Here is a 13,893-nt window from a genome sequence, read left to right as displayed (position 1 = left end):
GTTATGCACACCTCTGAGCAGGGTACCACGAGCAAGGGTTGTGCCAAGAGCTTGGCGTGGACATCCAACACTTGGGGCTTATCGCTTCTCGGCCTTTTGGCTAAGATCAAGTGTAGTATCTGTTCTTATCAGTTTAATATCTGATATGTCCTCTATATGAGGACTACATATTAAGCAGATTTTGGCATGAGGGCAGAAATTTGGAGCTTGCTCCTTTCTCTCCACGCATCGACCTAGCATTGCAGTGCCGCTGGGAGCGGTGCACTCTGTTCTTACCTTGTAGAAAACCAAACACTCAAACAATTGTCGCGTATCAAAGTGAATTCTACACTGGCTCAATGAAACTGAGGTAACGGCCTGGCACACACAAGTGTGTGAAACCGCTCTGATGGCTCACTGCTTTGTGGCGTGACCATGCGGGGTCACAATGAGCTTGAACTGGATTCCAAATTGAGTTAGAAGCGTTTGTCAAGAATGGAAACTTGCTTTCACTCAAGACCTTCTGGGAGACTTGGTGAGAAACCAGAGTCAGCATTTTGGAGCGAATGTAAGTGGTTCAGGGATGTATTGCTTAGGCAGGCTTAAAGCCAATCACAGTAGTCAGGGCAGGAGGTAATAAAGACGTGTATAATTTTGGTTGGCAGATGGGGCGGGTTGGGAATGTTGCATACTGGGATCTGACATGCGGAAAGCAAAGAGGCCTACCGTGAAGGTGGTGACTGTGACCGAGAGGCTCCTCTGCTGCTCTCCAACAGAGGAGCCATGCTGACTCTGGTTTCTCTTCATAACGCACAAGTCTTTCGCCTTTTACTAAAGACTTCCGTGGAGAGGAACAAACATGAGTTGAATATATTTTTGGCAGGCTTTGCTGTATGGCTGAGCCTTATGAAATTGTGAAAAGTCAAGAGCTGTCTAGGTCAGAAATCAAAGCGCCACAAAGGAGAGCTTGGGCGGAGGTGATAAGCAGCAGCCATTGTTATGCACACCTACGACGGGGTACCACAACAAGTGAGATTTGTGCCAAGAGCTTGGCGTGGACATCCAACACTTGGGGCTTATCGCTTCTCGGCCTTTTGGCTAAGATCAAGTGTAGTATCTGTTCTTATCAGTTTAATATCTGATATGTCCTCTATATGAGGACTACATATTAAGCAGATTTTGGCATGAGGGCAGAAATTTGGAGCTTGCTCCTTTCTCTCCACGCATCGACCTAGCATTGCAGTGCCGCTGGGAACGGTGCACTCTGTTCTTACCTTGTAGAACACCAAACACTCAAACAATTGTCGCGTATCAAAAGTGAATTCTACACTGGCTCAATGAAAGTGAAGTAACGGCCTGGCACACACAAGTGTGAAACCGCTCTGATGGCTCACTGCTTAGTGGCGTGACCATGCGAGGTCACAATGAGCTTGAACTGGATTCCAAATTGAGTTAGAAGCGTTTGTCAGAATGGAAACTTGCTTTCACTCAAGACCTTCTGGGAGACTTGGTGAGAAACCAAGTCAGCATTTTGGAGCGAATGTAAGTGGTTCAGGGATGTATTGCTTAGGCAGGCTTAAAAGCCAATCACAGTAGTCAGGGCAGGAGGTAATAAAGACGTGTATAATTTTGGTTGGCAGATGGGGGCGGGTTGGGAATGTTGCATACTGGGATCTGACATGCGGAAAGCAAAGAGGCCTACCGTGAAGGTGGTGACTGTGACCGAGAGGCTCCTCTGCTGCTCTCCAACAGAGGGCCATGCTGACTCTGGTTTCTCTTCATAACGCACAAGTCTTTCGCCTTTTACTAAAGACTTCCGTGGAGAGGAACAAACATGAGTTGAATATATTTTGGCAGGCTTTGCTGTATGGCTGAGCCTTATGAAATTGTGAAAAGTCAAAGAGCTGTCTAGGTCAGAAATCAAGCGCCACAAAGGAGAGCTTGGGGAGGTGATAAGCAGCAGCCATTGTTATGCACACCTACGACGGGGTACCACAACAAGTGAGATTTGTGCCAAGAGCTTGGCGTGGACATCAACACTTGGGGCTTATCGCTTCTCGGCCTTTTGGCTAAGATCAAGTGTAGTATCTGTTCTTATCAGTTTAATATCTGATATGTCCTCTATATAAGGACTACATATTAAGCAGATTTTTGGCATGAGGGCAGAAATTTGGAGCTTGCTCCTTTCTCTCCACGCATCGACCTAGCATTGCAGTGCCGCTGGGAGCGGTGCACTCTGTTCTTACCTTGTAGAAAACCAAACACTCAAACAATTGTCGCGTATCAAAAGTGAATTCTACACTGGCTCAATGAAAGAACTGAGGTAACGGCCTGGCACACACAAGTGTGTGAAACCGCTCTGATGGCTCACTGCTTAGTGGCGTGACCATGCAGGGGTCACAATGAGCTTGAACTGGATTCCAAATTGAGTTAGAAGCGTTTGTCAAGAATGGAAACTTGCTTTCCTCAAGACCTTCTGGGAGACTTGGTGAGAAACCAGAGTCAGCATTTTGGAGCGAATGTAAGTGGTTCAGGGATGTATTGCTTAGGCAGGCTTAAAAGCCAATCACAGTAGTCAGGGCAGGAGGTAATAAAGACGTGTATAATTTTGGTTGGCAGATGGAGGCGGGTTGGGAATGTTGCATACTGGGATCTGACATGCGGAAAGCAAAGGGCCTACCGTGAAGGTGGTGACTGTGACGAGAGGCTCCTCTGCTGCTCTCAACAGAGGGCCATGCTGACTCTGGTTTCTCTTCATAACGCACAAGTCTTTCGCCTTTTACTAAAGACTTCCGTGAAAGGAACAAACATGAGTTGAATATATTTTGGCAGGCTTTGCTGTATGGCTGAGCCTTATGAATGTGAAAAGTCAAAGAGCTGTCTAGGTCAGAAATCAAGCGCCACAAAGGAGAGCTGGCGGAGGTGATAAGCAGCAGCCATTGTTATGCACACCTACGAACGGGGTACCACAACAAGTGAGATTTGTGCCAAGAGCTTATGGCGTGGACATCCAACACTTGGGGCTTATCGCTTCTCGGCCTTTTGGCTAAGATCAAGTGTAGTATCTGTTCTTATCAGTTTAATATCTGATATGTCCTCTATATGAGGACTACATATTAACAGATTTTGGCATGAGGGCAGAAATTTGGAGCTTGCTCCTTTCTCTCCACGCATCGACCTAGCATTGCAGTGCCGCTGGGAGCGGTGCACTCTGTTCTTACCTTGTGAAAACCAAACACTCAAACAATTGTCGCTATCAAAAGTGAATTCTACACTGGCTCAATGAAACTGAGGTTGACCTGGCACACACAGGTGTGAAACCGCTCTGATGGCTCACTGCTTTGTGACGTGACCATGCGGGGTCACAATGAGCTTGAACTGGATTCAAATTGAGTTAGAAGCGTTTGTCAGAATGGAAACTTGCTTTCACTCAAGACCTTCTGGGAGACTTGGTGAGAAACCAAGTCAGCATTTTGGAGCGAATGTAAGTGGTTCAGGGATGTATTGCTTAGGCAGGCTTAAAGCCAATCACAGTAGTCAGGGCAGGAGGTAATAAAGACGTGTATAATTTTGGTTGGCAGATGGGGGCGGGTTGGGAATGTTGCATACTGGGATCTGACATGCGGAAAGCAAAGAGGCCTACCGTGAAGGTGGTGACTGTGACCGAGAAGGCTCCTCTGCTGCTCTCCAACAGAGGCCATGCTGACTCTGGTTTCTCTTCATAACGCACAAGTCTTTCGCCTTTTACTAAAGACTTCCGTGAAGGAACAAACATGAGTTGAATATATTTTTGGCAGGCTTTGCTGTATGGCTGAGCCTTATGAAATTGTGAAAAGTCAAAGAGCTGTCTAGGTCAGAAATCAAGCGCCACAAAGGAGAGCTTGGGCGGAGGTGATAAGCAGCAGCCATTGTTATGCACACCTACGACGGGGTACCACAACAAGTGAGATTTGTGCCAAGAGCTTGGCGTGGACATCCAACACTTGGGGCTTATAGCTTCTCGGCCTTTTGGCTAAGATCAAGTGTAGTATCTGTTCTTATCAGTTTAATATCTGATATGTCCTCTATATGAGGACTACATATTAAGCAGATTTTGGCATGGGGGCAGAAATTTGGAGCTTGCTCCTTTCTCTCCACGCATCGACCTAGCATTGCAGTGCCGCTGGGAACGGTGCACTCTGTTCTTACCTTGTAGAAAACCAAACACTCAAACAATTGTCGCGTATCAAAAGTTAATTCTACACTGGCTCAATGAAACTGAGGTAACGGCCTGGCACACACAAGTGTGTGAAACCGCTCTGATGGCTCACTGCTTAGTGGCGTGACCATGCGGGGTCACAATGAGCTTGAACTGGATTCCAAATTGAGTTAGAAGCGTTTGTCAAGAATGGAAACTTGCTTTCACTCAAGACCTTCTGGGAGACTTGGTGAGAAACCAGTCAGCATTTTGGAGCGAATGTAAGTGGTTCAGGGATGTATTGCTTAGGCAGGCTTAAAAGCCAATCACAGTAGTCAGGGCAGGAGGTAATAAAGACGTGTATAATTTTGGTTGGCAGATGGGGCGGGTTGGGAATGTTGCATACTGGGATCTGACATGCGGAAAGCAAAGAGGCCTACCGTGAAGGTGGTGACTGTGACCGAGAGGCTCCTCTGCTGCTCTCAACAGAGGGCCATGCTGACTCTGGTTTCTCTTCATAACGCACAAGTCTTTCGCCTTTTACTAAAGACTTCCGTGGAGAGGAACAAACATGAGTTGAATATATTTTTGGCAGGCTTTGCTGTATGGCTGAGCCTATGAAATTGTGAAAAGTCAAAGAGCTGTCTAGGTCAGAAATCAAGCGCCACAAAGGAGAGCTTGGGCGGAGGTGATAAGCAGCAGCCATTGTTATGCACACCTACAGACGGGGTACCACAACAAGTGAGATTTGTGCCAAGAGCTTGCGTGGACATCCAACACTTGGGGCTTATCGCTTCTCGGCCTTTGGCTAAGATCAAGTGTAGTATCTGTTCTTATCAGTTTAATATCTGATATGTCCTCTATATGAGGACTACATATTAAGCAGATTTTTGGCATGAGGGCAGAAATTTGGAGCTTGCTCCTTTCTCTCCATGCATCGACCTAGCATTGCAGTGCCGCTGGGAGCGGTGCACTCTGTTCTTACCTTGTAGAAAACCAAACACTCAAACAATTGTCGCGTATCAAAGTGAATTCTACACTGGCTCAATGAAAGTGAGGTAACTTGGCCTGGCACACACAAGTGTGTGAAACCGCTCTGATGGCTCACTGCTTAGTGGCGTGACCATGCACGGGGTCACAATGAGCTTGAACTGGATTCAAATTGAGTTAGAAGCGTTTGTCAAGAATGGAAACTTGCTTTCACTCAAGACCTTCTGGGAGACTTGGTGAGAAACCAGAGTCAGCATTTTGGAGCGAATGTAAGTGGTTCAGGGATGTATTGCTTAGGCAGGCTTAAAAGCCAATCACAGTAGTCAGGGCAGGAGGTAATAAAGACGTGTATAATTTTGGTTGGCAGATGGGGGCGGGTTGGGAATGTTGCATACTGGGATCTGACATGCGGAAAGCAAAGAGGCCTACCGTGAAGGTGGTGACTGTGACGCGAGAGGCTCCTCTGCTGCTCTCCAACAGAGGCCATGCTGACTCTGGTTTCTCTTCATAACGCAAAGTCTTTCGCCTTTTACTAAAGACTTCCGTGGAAGGAACAAACATGAGTTGAATATATTTTTGGCAGGCTTTGCTGTATGGCTGAGCCTTATGAAATTGTGAAAAGTCAAAGAGCTGTCTAGGTCAGAAATCAAGCGCCACAGGAGAGCTTGGGCGGAGGTGATAAGCAGCAGCCATTGTTATGCACACCTACGACAGGGTACCACAACAAGTGAGATTTGTGCCAAGAGCTTGGCGTGGACATCCAACACTTGGGGCTTATCGCTTCTCGGCCTTTTGGCTAAGATCAAGTGTAGTATCTGTTCTTATCAGTTTAATATCTGATATGTCCTCTATATGAGGACTACATATTAAGCAGATTTTTGGCATGAGGGCAGAAATTTGGAGCTTGCTCCTTTCTCTCCATGCATCGACCTAGCATTGCAGTGCCGCTGGGAGCGGTGCACTCTGTTCTTACCTTGTAGAAAACCAAACACTCAAACAATTGTCGCGTATCAAAAGTGAATTCTACACTGGCTCAATGAAAGTGAGGTAACGGCCTGGCACACACAAGTGTGTGAAACCGCTCTGATGGCTCACTGCTTTGTGGCGTGACCATGCACGGGGTCACAATGAGCTTGAACTGGATTCAAATTGAGTTAGAAGCGTTTGTCAAGAATGGAAACTTGCTTTCACTCAAGACCTTCTGGGAGACTTGGTGAGAAACCAGAGTCAGCATTTTGGAGCGAATGTAAGTGGTTCAGGGATGTATTGCTTAGGCAGGCTTAAAAGCCAATCACAGTAGTCAGGGCAGGAGGTAATAAAGACGTGTATAATTTTGGTTGGCAGATGGGGGCGGGTTGGGAATGTTGCATACTGGGATCTGACATGCGGAAAGCAAAGAGAGGCCTACCGTGAAGGTGGTGACTGTGACCGAGGGCTCCTCTGCTGCTCTCAACAGAGGCCATGCTGACTCTGGTTTCTCTTCATAACGCACAAGTCTTTCGCCTTTTACTAAAGACTTCCGTGGAAGGAACAAACATGAGTTGAATATATTTTTGCAGGCTTTGCTGTATGGCTGAGCCTTATGAAATTGTGAAAAGTCAAAGAGCTGTCTAGGTCAGAAATCAAAGCGCCACAAAGGAGAGCTTGGGCGGAGGTGATAAGCAGCAGCCATTGTTATGCACACCTACGAACGGGGTACCACAACAAGTGAGATTTGTGCCAAGAGCTTGGCGTGGACATCAACACTTGGGGCTTATCGCTTCTCGGCCTTTTGGCTAAGATCAAGTGTAGTATCTGTTCTTATCAGTTTAATATCTGATATGTCCTCTATATGAGGACTACATATTAAGCAGATTTTTGGCATGAGGGCAGAAATTTGGAGCTTGCTCCTTTCTCTCACACATCGACCTAGCATTGCAGTGCCGCTGGGAGCGGTGCACTCTGTTCTTACCTTGTAGAAAACCAAACACTCAAACAATTGTCGCGTATCAAAGTGAATTCTACACTGGCTCAATGAAAGTGAGGTAACGGCCTGGCACACAATGTGTGAAACCGCTCTGATGGCTCACTGCTTTGTGGCGTGACCATGCAGAGGTCACAATGAGCTTGAACTGGATTCAAATTGAGTTAGAAGCGTTTGTCAAGAATGGAAACTTGCTTTCTCAAGACCTTCTGGGAGACTTGGTGAGAAACCAGAGTCAGCATTTTGGAGCGAATGTAAGTGGTTCAGGGATGTATTGCTTAGGCAGGCTTAAAGCCAATCACAGTAGTCAGGGCAGGAGGTAATAAAGACGTGTATAATTTTGGTTGGCAGATGGGGGCGGGTTGGGAATGTTGCATACTGGGATCTGACATGCGGAAAGCAAGAAGAGGCCTACCGTGAAGGTGGTGACTGTGACCGAGAGGCTCCTCTGCTGCTCTCCAACAGAGGGGCATGCTGACTCTGGTTTCTCTTCATAACGCACAAGTCTTTCGCCTTTTACTAAAGACTTCCGTGGAAGGAACAAACATGAGTTGAATATATTTTTGGCAGGCTTTGCTGTATGGCTGAGCCTTATGAAATTGTGAAAAGTCAAAGAGCTGTCTAGGTCAGAAATCAAGCGCCACAAAGGAGAGCTTGGGCGGAGGTGATAAGCAGCAGCCATTGTTATGCACACCTACGAGCGGGGTACCACAACAAGTGAGATTTGTGCCAAGAGCTTGGCGTGGACATCCAACACTTGGGGCTTATCGCTTCTCGGCCTTTTGGCTAAGATCAAGTGTAGTATCTGTTCTTATCAGTTTAATATCTGATATGTCCTCTATATGAGGACTACATATTAAGCAGATTTTTGGCATGAGGGCAGAAATTTGGAGCTTGCTCCTTTCTCTCCATGCATCGACCTAGCATTGCAGTGCCGCTGGGAACAGTGCACTCTGTTCTTACCTTGTAGAAAACCAAACACTCAAACAATTGTCGCGTATCAAAGTGAATTCTACACTGGCTCAATGAAAGTGAGGTATGGCCTGGCACACACAAGTGTGTGAAACCGCTCTGATGGCTCACTGCTTTGTGGCGTGACCATGCAGGGTCACAATGAGCTTGAACTGGATTCCAAATTGAGTTAGAGCGTTTGTCAAGAATGAAACTTGCTTTCCCAAGACCTTCTGGGAGACTTGGTGAGAAACCAGAGTCAGCATTTTGGAGCGAATGTAAGTGGTTCAGGGATGTATTGCTTAGGCAGGCTTAAAGCCAATCACAGTAGTCAGGGCAGGAGGGTAATAAAGGCGTGTATAATTTTGGTTGGCAGATGGGGCGGGTTGGGAATGTTGCATACTGGGATCTGACATGCGGAAAGCAAAGAGGGCCTACCGTGAAGGTGGTGACTGTGACCGAGAGGCTCCTCTGCTGCTCTCCAACAGAGGGCCATGCTGACTCTGGTTTCTCTTCATAACGCACAAGTCTTTAGCCTTTTACTAAAGACTTCCGTGGAGAGGAACAAACATGAGTTGAATATATTTTTGGCAGGCTTTGCTGTATGGCTGAGCCTTATGAAATTGTGAAAAGTCAAAGAGCTGTCTAGGTCAGAAATCAAAGCGCCACAAAGGAGAGCTTGGGCGGAGGTGATAAGCAGCAGCCATTGTTATGCACACCTACGAGCGGGGTACCACAACAAGTGAGATTTGTGCCAAGAGCTTGGCGTGGACATCCAACACTTGGGGCTTATCGCTTCTCGGCCTTTTGGCTAAGATCAAGTGTAGTATCTGTTCTTATCAGTTTAATATCTGATATGTCCTCTATATGAGGACTACATATTAAGCAGATTTTGGCATGAGGGCAGAAATTTGGAGCTTGCTCCTTTCTCTCCATGCATCGACCTAGCATTGCAGTGCCGCTGGGAGCGGTGCACTCTGTTCTTACCTTGTAGAAAACCAAACACTCAAACAATTGTCGCGTATCAAAAGTGAATTCTACACTGGCTCAATGAAAGTGAAGTAACGACCTGGCACACACAAGTGTGTGAAACCGCTCTGATGGCTCACTGCTTTGTGGCGTGACCATGCACGGGTCACAATGAGCTTGAACTGGATTCCAAATTGAGTTAGAAGCGTTTGTCAAGAATGGAAACTTGCTTTCACTCAAGACCTTCTGGGAGACTTGGTGAGAAACCAGAGTCAGCATTTTGGGCGAATGTAAGTGGTTCAGGGATGTATTGCTTAGGCAGGCTTAAAGCCAATCACAGTAGTCAGGGCAGGAGGTAATAAAGACGTGTATAATTTTGGTTGGCAGATGGGGCGGGTTGGAATGTTGCATACTGGGATCTGACATGCGGAAAGCAAAGAGAGGCCTACCGTGAAGGTGGTGACTGTGACCGAGAGGCTCCTCTGCTGCTCTCCAACAGAGGCCATGCTGACTCTGGTTTCTCTTCATAACGCACAAGTCTTTCGCCTTTTACTAAAGACTTCCGTGGAGAGGAACAAACATGAGTTGAATATATTTTTGGCAGGCTTTGCTGTATGGCTGAGCCTTATGAAGAGTGTGAAAAGTCAAAAGAGCTGTCTAGGTCAGAAATCAAGCGCCACAAAGGAGAGCTTGGGCGGAGGTGATAAGCAGCAGCCATTGTTATGCACACCTACGACGGGTACCACAACAAGTGAGATTTGTGCCAAGAGCTTGGCGTGGACATCAACACTTGGGGCTTATCGCTTCTCGGCCTTTTGGCTAAGATCAAGTGTAGTATCTGTTCTTATCAGTTTAATATCTGATATGTCCTCTATAGAGGACTACATATTAAGCAGATTTTTGGCATGAGGGGCAGAAATTTGGAGCTTGCTCCTTTCTCTCACGCATCGACCTAGCATTGCAGTGCCGCTGGGAGCGGTGCACTCTGTTCTTACCTTGTAGAAAACCAAACACTCAAACAATTGTCGCGTATCAAAGTGAATTCTACACTGGCTCAATGAAAGTGAGAGTACGGCCTGGCACACACAAGTGTGTGAAACCGCTCTGATGGCTCACTGCTTAGTGGCGTGACCATGCGCGGTCACAATGAGCTTGAACTGGATTCCAAATTGAGTTAGAGCGTTTGTCAAGAATGGAAACTTGCTTTCCTCAAGACCTTCTGGGAGACTTGGTGAGAAACCAGAGTCAGCATTTTGGAGGCGAATGTAAGTGGTTCAGGGATGTATTGCTAGGCAGGCTTAAAGCCAATCACAGTAGTCAGGGCAGGAGGTAATAAAGGCGTGTATAATTTTGGTTGGCAGATGTGGGCGGGTTGGGAATGTTGCATACTGGGATCTGACATGCGGAAAGCAAGAGAGGCCTACCGTGAAGGTGGTGACTGTGACCGAGAGGCTCCTCTGCTGCTCTCAACAGAGGGCCATGCTGACTCTGGTTTCTCTTCATAACGCACAAGTCTTTAGCCTTTTACTAAAGACTTCCGTGGAGAGGAACAAACATGAGTTGAATATATTTTTGGCAGGCTTTGCTGTATGGCTGAGCCTTATGAAATTGTGAAAAGTCAAAGAGCTGTCTTGGTCAGAAATCAAAGCCCAAAGAGGCTTGGGCGGAGGTGATAAGCAGCAGCCATTGTTATGCACCCTAGAGCGGGGTACCACAACAAGTGAGATTTGTGCCAAGAGCTTGGCGTGGACATCCAACACTTGGGGCTTATCGCTTCTCGGCCTTTTGGCTAAGATCAAGTGTAGTATCTGTTCTTATCAGTTTAATATCTGATATGTCCTCTATATGAGGACTACATATTAAGCAGATTTTTGGCATGAGGGCAGAAATTTGGAGCTTGCTCCTTTCTCTCACGCACTTGCTCGACCTAGCATTGCAGTGCCGCTGGGAGCGGTGCACTCTGTTCTTACCTTGTAGAAAACCAAACACTCAAACAATTGTCGCGTATCAAAAGTGAATTCTACACTGGCTCAATGAAAGTGAGGTACTTGACCTGGCACACACAAGTGTGTGAAACCGCTCTGATGGCTCACTGCTTAGTGACGTGACCATGCGGGGTCACAATGAGCTTGAACTGGATTCCAAATTGAGTTAGAAGCGTTTGTCAAGAATGGAAACTTGCTTTCCTCAAGACCTTCTGGGAGACTTGGTGAGAAACCAGAGTCAGCATTTTGGAGCGGATGTAAGTGGTTCAGGGATGTATTGCTTAGGCAGGCTTAAAGCCAATCACAGTAGTCAGGGCAGGAGGTAATAAGGACGTGTATAATTTTGGTTGGCAGATGGGGGCGGGTTGGAATGTTGCATACTGGGATCTGACATGCGGAAAGCAAAGAGGCCTACCGTGAAGGTGGTGACTGTGACCGAGAGGCTCCTCTGCTGCTCTCAACAGAGGCCATGCTGACTCTGGTTTCTCTTCATACGCACAAGTCTTTCGCCTTTTACTAAAGACTTCCGTGGAGAGGAACAAACATGAGTTGAATATATTTTGGCAGGCTTTGCTGTATGGCTGAGCCTTATGAAATTGTGAAAAGTCAAAGAGCTGTCTAGGTCAGAAATCAAGCGCCACAAAGGAGAGCTTGGCGGAGGTGATAAGCAGCAGCCATTGTTATGCACACCTACGACAGGGTACCACAACAAGTGAGATTTGTGCCAAGAGCTTGGCGTGGACATCCAACACTTGGGGCTTATCGCTTCTCGGCCTTTTGGCTAAGATCAAGTGTAGTATCTGTTCTTATCAGTTTAATATCTGATATGTCCTCTATATGAGGACTACATATTAAGCAGATTTTGGCATGAGGGCAGAAATTTGGAGCTTGCTCCTTTCTCTCCAGCATCGACCTAGCATTGCAGTGCCGCTGGGAGCGGTGCACTCTGTTCTTACCTTGTAGAAAACCAAACACTCAAACAATTGTCGCGTATCAAAAGTGAATTCTACACTGGCTCAATGAAAGTGAGGTATGACCTGGCACACACAGGTGTGGAAACCGCTCTGATGGCTCACTGCTTAGTGGCGTGACCATGCGGGGTCACAATGAGCTTGAACTGGATTCCAAATTGAGTTAGAAGCGTTTGTCAAGAATGGAAACTTGCTTTCACTCAAGACCTTCTGGGAGACTTGGTGAGAAACCAGAGTCAGCATTTTGGAGCGAATGTAAGTGGTTCAGGGATGTATTGCTTAGGCAGGCTTAAAAGCCAATCACAGTAGTCAGGGCAGGAGGTAATAAAGGCGTGTATAATTTTGGTTGGCAGATGGGGGCGGGTTGGAATGTTGCATACTGGGATCTGACATGCGGAAAGCAAGAGAGGCCTACCGTGAAGGTGGTGACTGTGACCGAGAGGCTCCTCTGCTGCTCTCCAACAGAGGGCCATGCTGACTCTGGTTTCTCTTCATAACGCACAAGTCTTTCGCCTTTTACTAAAGACTTCCGTGGAGAGGAACAAACATGAGTTGAATATATTTTTGGCAGGCTTTGCTGTATGGCTGAGCCTTATGAAGTTGTGAAAAGTCAAAGAGCTGCTGTGTAGGTCAGAAATCAAGCGCCACAAAGGAGAGCTTAGGCGGAGGTGATAAGCAGCAGCCATTGTTATGCACACCTACTGACGGTGTACCCACAACAAGTGAGATTTGTGCCAAGAGCTTGGCGTGGACATCAACACTTGGGGCTTATCGCTTCTCGGCCTTTTGGCTAAGATCAAGTGTAGTATCTGTTCTTATCAGTTTAATATCTGATATGTCCTCTATATGAGGACTACATATTAAGCAGATTTTGGCATGAGGGCAGAAATTTGGAGCTTGCTCCTTTCTCTCCACGCATCGACCTAGCATTGCAGTGCCGCTGGGAACGGTGCACTCTGTTCTTACCTTGTAGAAAACCAAACACTCAAACAATTGTCGCGTATCAAAAGTGAATTCTACACTGGCTCAATGAAAGTGAGGTAGCATGCCATAGCACACACAAGTGTGTGAAACCGCTCTGATGGCTCACTGTGTAGCGTGACCATGCAGGGTCACAATGAGCTTGAACTGGATTCCAAATTGAGTTAGAAGCGTTTGTCAAGAATGGAAACTTGCTTTCCTCAAGACCTTCTGGGAGACTTGGTGAGAAACCAGAGTCAGCATTTTGGAGCGAATGTAAGTGGTTCAGGGATGTATTGCTTAGGCAGGCTTAAAGCCAATCACAGTAGTCAGGGCAGGAGGTAATAAAGACGTGTATAATTTTGGTTGGCAGATGGGGCGGGTTGGGAATGTTGCATACTGGGATCTGACATGCGGAAAGCAAAGAGAGGCCTACCGTGAAGGTGGTGACTGTGACCGGAGGCTCCTCTGCTGCTCTCAACAGAGGGGCCATGCTGACTCTGGTTTCTCTTCATAACGCATAAGTCTTTCGCCTTTTACTAAAGACTTCCGTGGAAGGAACAAACATGAGTTGAATATATTTTTGGCAGGCTTTGCTGTATGGCTGAGCCTTATGAAATTGTGAAAAGTCAAAGAGCTGTCTAGGTCAGAAATCAAAGCGCCACAAAGGAGAGCTTGGGCGGAGGTGATAAGCAGCAGCCATTGTTATGCACACCTACGAGCAGGTACCACAACAAGTGAAGTTGTGTGCCAAGAGCTTGGTGGAGACATCCAACACTTGGGGCTTATCGCTTCTCGGCCTTTTGGCTAAGATCCAAGTGTAGTATCTGTTCTTATCAGTTTAATATCTGATATGTCCTCTATATGAGGACTACATATTAAGCAGATTTTTGGCATGAGGGCAGAAATTTGGAGCTTGCTCCTTTCTCTCCACGCATCGACCTAGCA

General features: G+C 46.8%; 28 non-coding genes and 1 pseudogene across 28 annotated transcripts; all 29 read left to right on the top strand.

Annotated features, from left to right (window-relative positions):
* The first annotated feature begins 80 nt into the window (after positions 1-80).
* On the top strand, positions 81-270 carry LOC124854097. The gene has a single exon (XR_007034346.1). It is a non-coding gene; the product is annotated as a U2 spliceosomal RNA (small nuclear RNA).
* Positions 271-766: 496 nt separating this feature from the next.
* On the top strand, positions 767-879 carry LOC124853236. Its single transcript, XR_007033579.1, has one exon. It is a non-coding gene; the product is annotated as a U5 spliceosomal RNA (small nuclear RNA).
* Positions 880-1,057: 178 nt separating this feature from the next.
* LOC124854061 lies at positions 1,058-1,247 on the top strand. Its single transcript, XR_007034322.1, has one exon. It is a non-coding gene; the product is annotated as a U2 spliceosomal RNA (small nuclear RNA).
* Positions 1,248-1,741: 494 nt separating this feature from the next.
* Positions 1,742-1,853, top strand: LOC124853313. The gene has a single exon (XR_007033656.1). It is a non-coding gene; the product is annotated as a U5 spliceosomal RNA (small nuclear RNA).
* A 175-nt stretch (positions 1,854-2,028) lies between these two features.
* On the top strand, positions 2,029-2,219 carry LOC124853509. The gene has a single exon (XR_007033851.1). It is a non-coding gene; the product is annotated as a U2 spliceosomal RNA (small nuclear RNA).
* Positions 2,220-2,717: 498 nt separating this feature from the next.
* LOC124853546 lies at positions 2,718-2,828 on the top strand. Its single transcript, XR_007033888.1, has one exon. It is a non-coding gene; the product is annotated as a U5 spliceosomal RNA (small nuclear RNA).
* Positions 2,829-3,005: 177 nt separating this feature from the next.
* On the top strand, positions 3,006-3,194 carry LOC124854145. Its single transcript, XR_007034393.1, has one exon. It is a non-coding gene; the product is annotated as a U2 spliceosomal RNA (small nuclear RNA).
* A 488-nt stretch (positions 3,195-3,682) lies between these two features.
* LOC124853491 lies at positions 3,683-3,793 on the top strand. The gene has a single exon (XR_007033833.1). It is a non-coding gene; the product is annotated as a U5 spliceosomal RNA (small nuclear RNA).
* Positions 3,794-3,971: 178 nt separating this feature from the next.
* On the top strand, positions 3,972-4,161 carry LOC124854072. The gene has a single exon (XR_007034325.1). It is a non-coding gene; the product is annotated as a U2 spliceosomal RNA (small nuclear RNA).
* A 494-nt stretch (positions 4,162-4,655) lies between these two features.
* On the top strand, positions 4,656-4,768 carry LOC124853235. Its single transcript, XR_007033578.1, has one exon. It is a non-coding gene; the product is annotated as a U5 spliceosomal RNA (small nuclear RNA).
* A 177-nt stretch (positions 4,769-4,945) lies between these two features.
* On the top strand, positions 4,946-5,135 carry LOC124853730. The gene has a single exon (XR_007034069.1). It is a non-coding gene; the product is annotated as a U2 spliceosomal RNA (small nuclear RNA).
* A 500-nt stretch (positions 5,136-5,635) lies between these two features.
* LOC124853661 lies at positions 5,636-5,746 on the top strand. Its single transcript, XR_007034001.1, has one exon. It is a non-coding gene; the product is annotated as a U5 spliceosomal RNA (small nuclear RNA).
* Positions 5,747-5,922: 176 nt separating this feature from the next.
* Positions 5,923-6,113, top strand: LOC124853105. Its single transcript, XR_007033480.1, has one exon. It is a non-coding gene; the product is annotated as a U2 spliceosomal RNA (small nuclear RNA).
* Positions 6,114-6,611: 498 nt separating this feature from the next.
* Positions 6,612-6,725, top strand: LOC124853479. The gene has a single exon (XR_007033821.1). It is a non-coding gene; the product is annotated as a U5 spliceosomal RNA (small nuclear RNA).
* A 176-nt stretch (positions 6,726-6,901) lies between these two features.
* LOC124854114 lies at positions 6,902-7,091 on the top strand. The gene has a single exon (XR_007034363.1). It is a non-coding gene; the product is annotated as a U2 spliceosomal RNA (small nuclear RNA).
* Positions 7,092-7,584: 493 nt separating this feature from the next.
* LOC124853451 lies at positions 7,585-7,696 on the top strand. The gene has a single exon (XR_007033794.1). It is a non-coding gene; the product is annotated as a U5 spliceosomal RNA (small nuclear RNA).
* Positions 7,697-7,875: 179 nt separating this feature from the next.
* Positions 7,876-8,066, top strand: LOC124853475. The gene has a single exon (XR_007033817.1). It is a non-coding gene; the product is annotated as a U2 spliceosomal RNA (small nuclear RNA).
* Positions 8,067-8,558: 492 nt separating this feature from the next.
* Positions 8,559-8,671, top strand: LOC124853264. Its single transcript, XR_007033607.1, has one exon. It is a non-coding gene; the product is annotated as a U5 spliceosomal RNA (small nuclear RNA).
* A 180-nt stretch (positions 8,672-8,851) lies between these two features.
* Positions 8,852-9,041, top strand: LOC124854105. Its single transcript, XR_007034354.1, has one exon. It is a non-coding gene; the product is annotated as a U2 spliceosomal RNA (small nuclear RNA).
* A 496-nt stretch (positions 9,042-9,537) lies between these two features.
* LOC124853234 lies at positions 9,538-9,650 on the top strand. The gene has a single exon (XR_007033577.1). It is a non-coding gene; the product is annotated as a U5 spliceosomal RNA (small nuclear RNA).
* A 178-nt stretch (positions 9,651-9,828) lies between these two features.
* LOC124853821 lies at positions 9,829-10,018 on the top strand. Its single transcript, XR_007034159.1, has one exon. It is a non-coding gene; the product is annotated as a U2 spliceosomal RNA (small nuclear RNA).
* A 494-nt stretch (positions 10,019-10,512) lies between these two features.
* LOC124853263 lies at positions 10,513-10,625 on the top strand. The gene has a single exon (XR_007033606.1). It is a non-coding gene; the product is annotated as a U5 spliceosomal RNA (small nuclear RNA).
* Positions 10,626-10,798: 173 nt separating this feature from the next.
* Positions 10,799-10,993, top strand: LOC124854360. The gene has a single exon (XR_007034604.1). It is a non-coding gene; the product is annotated as a U2 spliceosomal RNA (small nuclear RNA).
* A 494-nt stretch (positions 10,994-11,487) lies between these two features.
* On the top strand, positions 11,488-11,598 carry LOC124853377. The gene has a single exon (XR_007033720.1). It is a non-coding gene; the product is annotated as a U5 spliceosomal RNA (small nuclear RNA).
* Positions 11,599-11,775: 177 nt separating this feature from the next.
* LOC124854212 lies at positions 11,776-11,964 on the top strand. The gene has a single exon (XR_007034458.1). It is a non-coding gene; the product is annotated as a U2 spliceosomal RNA (small nuclear RNA).
* Positions 11,965-12,460: 496 nt separating this feature from the next.
* Positions 12,461-12,573, top strand: LOC124853233. The gene has a single exon (XR_007033576.1). It is a non-coding gene; the product is annotated as a U5 spliceosomal RNA (small nuclear RNA).
* A 182-nt stretch (positions 12,574-12,755) lies between these two features.
* On the top strand, positions 12,756-12,945 carry LOC124854050. Its single transcript, XR_007034318.1, has one exon. It is a non-coding gene; the product is annotated as a U2 spliceosomal RNA (small nuclear RNA).
* Positions 12,946-13,440: 495 nt separating this feature from the next.
* Positions 13,441-13,552, top strand: LOC124853460. Its single transcript, XR_007033803.1, has one exon. It is a non-coding gene; the product is annotated as a U5 spliceosomal RNA (small nuclear RNA).
* Positions 13,553-13,732: 180 nt separating this feature from the next.
* On the top strand, positions 13,733-13,893 carry LOC124852928 (annotated as a pseudogene).

Source organism: Hippoglossus stenolepis, chromosome 10 (assembly GCF_022539355.2).
Source record: "Hippoglossus stenolepis isolate QCI-W04-F060 chromosome 10, HSTE1.2, whole genome shotgun sequence".
In the NCBI taxonomy this organism is placed as follows: domain Eukaryota; kingdom Metazoa; phylum Chordata; class Actinopteri; order Pleuronectiformes; family Pleuronectidae; genus Hippoglossus; species Hippoglossus stenolepis.
This window is presented reverse-complemented; position numbering and strand designations above follow the sequence as displayed.